This window comes from Caretta caretta, chromosome 2 (genome assembly GCF_965140235.1).
Source record: "Caretta caretta isolate rCarCar2 chromosome 2, rCarCar1.hap1, whole genome shotgun sequence".
Classification (NCBI taxonomy): domain Eukaryota; kingdom Metazoa; phylum Chordata; order Testudines; family Cheloniidae; genus Caretta; species Caretta caretta.
This window is the reverse complement of record NC_134207.1, coordinates 224,122,572-224,128,802: the sequence shown is the minus strand read 5'-3', so window position 1 is coordinate 224,128,802 and position 6,231 is coordinate 224,122,572. Positions and strand designations below refer to the sequence as shown.

The following is a 6,231-nucleotide window of genomic DNA, read 5'->3' as shown; positions in this document are numbered from 1 at the left end:
AGTGGCTATTTAGAAGAGCAGGCGTCACTAAATGTTTATCTTGACAAATGCAATTCTCAACTTTGGCACTAGGTGGCACTCTTGTAAATAATGCCACGTTTATACTATTTGATTATGACAAGCTGTTATTCTTAGGTGCTCTATTTATCTGTTTCTTTTCCTCCAGCACTGCCCCATTAACTTGTTTAGATTACATTTGTGCTTTAATTGATCTGACCCACTGTGTTTTGCTCTGGAAATCTGAGCAAAGAGCCTGAAGAGAGGGTGTGTATATTATCTTTTAAGGTGGGACAGGACTTCCCTGAATATTTTGGTGTTTACATTGTAGAATATGAATCCTTGTTTAACTTTTTATTTATATTCAATCCTGTGGTATTTAACTCCTCACTTGCTCTCTGGCCATTTGCTGCACATGTGGGATTTCTTTATATCTAAGTTGTTCCTATAGTTTTAAGCGAGGAAGTTATTCTTCACTTTCTTTTTTAAAAAGCTCTTAGCACTGGCACAGTGCCTTTTAGTATGATAAGAAGTGATCCCTTCATAGACTGTTGGTAAAGCACTTCGAAATCGTTTTGCTGCTCTTTATTGCAGTCTGGACATGCACAACAACCCCCAACGAAAGAAAAGCACAGTTGGAGCTGGGCTCGTCTTCCAGAGAAGTTGGACTCCTTTTATATGCTTTCTACTGAGGTACCACAGACATTATTTTTATCAGGAATTGCATCCTGAACTGGGCAAAACCTTTTGTTTGAAGTGCTTTTTGGCAAAAAATGCAGATTCAGCAACACAAAAACATATAGTGAATTCACATTGGATTTGCTGAATTGTTTCATTCAATTGGAAAACAAAACAAAAAACCTTAAATGTTTTGTTTCAACATTTTGGAGATGAAACATTTCAGTTTTTTGGTTTGACAGAACTTTTCAAAGTGTCATTTGTTTTAAATAAAATTAATCAACGTATTTTTAAAAATGCTTGAAATCAAATGGAAATATTTCATTTTGGCTAGGACTCCAGACAATTTTTTTCAACTGTTCAATTTGCAGAAAATTTAAAAAACAAACACCCCACCCCCATTTTTTGGTTAGACCTGAAACTCCCGCTCCACCCCCCCGAATTACAGAACAGAAAAATCCATTATTCACACATCGCTAATATTGCAAACATTTCTGGCCAGATTGTAATTTGGGGTTAAATTTTTAGGCAGTGGCAAGGATTTGACCATGCAACTTCCATTGATGTCATTAGGATCTGCACAGTTTAGAGGTCAGGCACCATACTAACAATTTACCTCATTGTTAATAATATGTAACACATATTCAACAAGACTGTTTTTATGCAGAGTTGTATTTGAATAGTTTTTGAATGCTAAATTGCACAATCTCCTTTGTATTATTGGAGAAATTATACTGCCAGAGACATTTTACTTCCCTGCAAAGCAACAGCTCAATAAACTCCTGACAGGAGATAGTCAGGCCCATTATTTCCAGTTACACAGCATATCACTTCAAATACAAAACAGTTAGATGTTCTTTATTTGGGGCCTGATCAATCCCCATTGCTGTCAATGGGACTTGGACTGTGCCCATAGCCACTGACTTTTGTTTTTGCCAGTGGATGCTCCTCTCCTCCCCCACCCACCGTGTGAGCAGCAGGCTCGATGGGAAGAGGTTGAGTGGGAGCGGGGCCTTGGGGCAGAGCATGGGCGGAGTGGGGGTGCAGGACCATGGTCCAGGTGCCAGGGCCCACAAAAGATTAATTTGGGCCTGCGGGTGCTGAGCACCTCCTATTTTTTTTTTTATTTTTATTTTTTTGGTAGGTGCTTGAGCCCTGAAGCACACAGATAATACCCACAAGTGACCTAGGCTCCATGCTGCAGAAAAAAGCAAACTCCCCTCACCTCAAAGTCACCGCCAATCTGACCTGGGGAAAATTTTCTTCCTGGCCCCCATATACAGCGATCAGTTAGACCCTGAGCATGTGAGCAATTTAATACAAATTAATCTGCATCTAACCAAAAACAGGTTCCCATTGCAGCTTTGTGGTGTATCTCAAATATAACTATAAATACATACAAGGAAACAAAAAAGCAAATCTTTTAAATGGTCTCATTTGAGAGGTCATAAAAGGGAACCAAAAGGAGAACTTGGCTACTAAAAAGCTTTTTTTTTTTTTTTTTAAAAGAGATTACAGAACAATAGCTTTCCTCTTCAAATGAGCTGTCAGATACCCTTGCAACACATATATAATTATAGAAGCACAATGCTGTCGTTACTTTAATGTTTATTTGTTTGCAAGGAGTAGCCACAGTAGCTGGCCATATCTGTTCTGATTTTTCACAGGAGACAGTCAGTTTACTTTGAGTGGGAATATTTATCCCTTTTACATAATTTCTAAGATACTAATTTTAATGGCTTACCCCTGATTGGTCGAGGCCTAAAGTACATCATTCTACAGGATTGGTAGACAAGTGTGGGCCAAAATTGTACAAAAGATAACAGGCTGCCTTGTATACACTACCCTCCCACCTATGAGTCAGCCCCAACCCCAAAATCCAGAAGGGTGGGGTCTAGGATCAAAGGGTGGGGTCTAGGATCTGGTTACAAGTTTGGTGCTTTGGTCATTGGTACAAATTAAAAGTGTAACAAGACATTTAAGGGGAAGAGGAAAGTATTTTGCATGCTACCAATACACACTGCTAGGCACCCAGGAAACATCTGTTCTCTCTCGTGATTCATACTATTCACTTCCTCACCCTCGTATTCTGCTCTGACACCAAGTGGTGGGACCTACTGCCACCTGAAAAGGGTGAGGAACCCTGGTGGGCCAGTCTGTACTCCACTCTGGTCCCAATACCTATTGGAGATATAAGCTGGTGGCTCCTTCATGGAGCCATAAGCATTGGTGCGTACCTGGCACGGTTCACAAACTCCACCAACCCCTCTTCTTTCTGCAATGAGAGGGAGACCCTGGCGCATATCTAGGTGGAGTGTGTCAGATTGCAGCCCCTCTAGCAGCTCCACCAGAACCTCTTTCTGAGGTTCTGGCTGCACTTTTCCCTGCACCTCCTGATCTATGCACACCCCATCCACAGCCCCACAAAATCATGGGACCTCCTTGTCAACTTCCTCCTGGTGCGGGACAGGACAACCATCCATCATACCAGGAGGAGCAAGCTGGATGGGGGCGGTGGGTGAACTGCAAGTGTCAGGCCTGCTTATGTTCCCTTGTACAGTCACGCCTCTGGGCTGTGTCCACTGACTCTCTAGATGCCTTTGAGGAGCAGTGGATGCTGTCGGGGGCTCTCTGCTTGATGTCCCCTTCTGGTTCTTGCCCTGTCAGTCCCATCTCCGTTTTCTCATTTGTTGTCCTCCCTAATTGCATATGGCCCAGCTTCACTGGGCCCCTCCTTGCAGCTAAGGGGGAGGACCTTTATATATGGGAGAGCTTAGGCTTGCCATCTCCCAGACCTACAGTAGGTTTGCACTGCTAAGTGTGCAAAGGTAGCCAAGTTGGGTGGCCTGGAGACAAGAGAGAAAGAGTCAGGGGAATCCAAGTAGAAGGTAAGTAGTATATTCTGAGAAGCTATTGAGCCAGGAAGTGCTGAGGAACATTGCAGCTCAGTGTCTGAGAGAAAGGGGAAGGAGAAAGGAAGAGGAAGTTGGAGTCTTTGTTCCTGCCTCTTTGCCAGCCACTGCTTCCTGTCCTGAGGGAGTCTGGAGGAAGGTGGAGACTCTGCTTCCTGTTCAAAGGGGCCATTTGTGTGTGGGAGGAAGATACCTTTCTGCTGCCTGCTGTATCCTGTTCTTGAGGGAATGTGAGGTGGGATGGAATCAAAACTGCTCAGCTGTGTCATGTGCTTTCTATTCCTAACAACCAACAGAGATTCTCCTTTAAATCAGGATATTATGATAAATAGCTTCCCAATAGGGGATTGTGATGTGGTGTGCTCCCCACACTGACCCTACAAGAGCTGAATAGGGTCAGGTGGGCTCAATCAGCTAATTATGCTGCAAACAGGGTAGCTTTAGGCTGGAGGCAGCTAATTACAGAGAGGCTCACCTGTGCAGGAACAGGCAGGGCCTATCAAGCCAGGTAGCTGGTTACAGACTTGGCTGTTGGGAAAGGCTGTAGGAAGGTAGCTAGTTGTCACTCACTCATTCTGTGAAGAGGCTTCTTGGAGCTGATACACCCAGTGAGTGAAGGTGAGCCAAAATGGTTGGAAGTAGTTTAGGAAAGGAGCAGTGAGGGCAGACAGAGAAAGCCCAAGGCTGCTGAGCTGAGGGTCCCTGGACTGGTACCTAGAAAAGAGAGTGGACCTAGGTTTTCCTACAAGCCACCAAGGGTGTGGTATGGAACTGAGGCAGTGAGTGGGAAGACTGCCTATGATTGCTGATGGGCTGGATCTTGAAAGGGGAATGCTGAGTGACCTAGACAGAGGGCTAAGTCATGAAGGAGACACTGAGGGTCCCGGAGTGAAAGGAGCTGTAGACCAGAGTCAGAGTGAAGGCGTGCAAACCATGGACAGGGGCGTCAACCTTGAGAGCTAATGCCCAGAGGAGGAGGCCCTAGCCCAGAGGTGAATGGTGCACCCTGTGACAGGAATGCTGTAGTATGATTGTGTGTCGGAATTTTGGGACCTCCACTTTCAGGAAGTGCGTGATAAGGTAGAGCAGTGTATGTGGAGGAAGGAATAAAGACTGAATTTTGCACTGACTTGGCTGCCTCTCTTTTTATGCTCAGACACTGAACACAAGAGGGAGTGGCCCATGGATAGTTCTGAATGAAGCAGGTAATCTGTCAATTTTATACTGGAACACTAAAATCTGTTTTATATACTTCTTTCTCTTAGACCAGATATATATGCAGCCTTAATCTTCCTTTTTATTTTGCAGCTTCTGGAGCTCCAGGGCCTCTTAAATCATCTGTCACTGTAAGCCAGCATGGAGCCCTTTTCGTGTCCTGCTTTCCCTTGCAGTTTTTTGAGGAGTGGCTTCTTGTCTTCCCTGACCCCATCAAAGCACTGCTGAGTGGTGAGGATGCACCAATATTTTCTTCACTACTGTAGTGCAGGCTCCATTGAACCGGTAGGGGAAAGAAGGAGCTAGGCTGCTTTGGATTCATGTTTGATCAGATATGTCTCATGTTGTGTTTAAGCATATATGAGCTGAGAGGCATTTAAGCTGCATAACTGCTCCTCAGACTTCCTTTTTTTAAAAATACTCTTCAACTACTTTTGTGGCAGCATATTCTATTATCTCTAAGCTTTTATATGAATTGTAGGGGCACCACCTAATGGTAAATATTAAATGGTACAACTCCAAATTGTGCTTACTTAAGTCCTAACACACACTGCTGCAAACTAACCTTCGGGATCATCCCATCACAAATGAACACTCAACTCTGGTGGATGCTTTGCTTGTGAACATTAATATTTGTACAGGGCACAGGTGAGCAAGGCACTTTGCATACAAATATAAAATTACAGGGCCTTCCACTAGAAGTTTCCCTGGCAAAGACATTTCTGATCAAGTCCCAGCCTCTCCAGATAAACATGGACTTGAACTGTTAAAATGGATGATCTCTGGTGGCACGGTCACCCAGCAGAAAAGATCAATTCATTTTTATGGGGTAAAATATTCTTCTACTTAATGCCAGAGAAAAGCAGGTAGTTGAGTCAATGAGGGGAGAGTGAAAAATGTGAGTATTTCCAATCATGCCTACCAGCAGGGGTGGCTTCAGTTCGGTGATTCATTTTGTTATTGCCTGGGCTACTGTGGCCAAATGTAAACATTAGCAGAATATATTTGTATTTATTTTGGCACTTATATGGCCCTTGCCGTAGTTGTATCAAAAGCCTCGTAATCATTTAATGGATCTTATCCACAAAGTATCCCTGTAGTATTATCCCCATTTTACAAGTGGGGAACTGAGGCACAGGGTGGATTATTGACTTGACTTGTGGAAGGTGACATGAAGTCTGCGGCTGGGCCAGGATGTGAGCTCAGATTTCTTGAGGTCAAGTCCAGGATTCTATCCACTAAACCATTTTTCTTCCCCTGAAAAATTTGGGTTCTGCAAAGCTTTTGATCCTTATTAAATGCTTATTTATATCCTATGAACTTGTCGGCCCAATCAGGAGATTTCCCTTCTCAGTGACTGTCACCTTTGCCCTTCCCACAACAATGCTGGGACGTCAGGGATGGACACCACCAACAGTCTGAATTTGAT

General features: G+C 43.7%; 1 long non-coding RNA gene across 1 annotated transcript; it reads left to right on the top strand.

Moving 5' to 3' along the window:
• The first annotated feature begins 597 nt into the window (after window positions 1-597).
• Window positions 598-5,027, top strand: LOC142070876 (uncharacterized). The gene is made up of 3 exons (XR_012666793.1): window positions 598-690; window positions 4,744-4,792; window positions 4,896-5,027. It is a non-coding gene; the product is annotated as an uncharacterized LOC142070876 (long non-coding RNA).
• The last annotated feature ends 1,204 nt before the right edge of the window (window positions 5,028-6,231 follow it).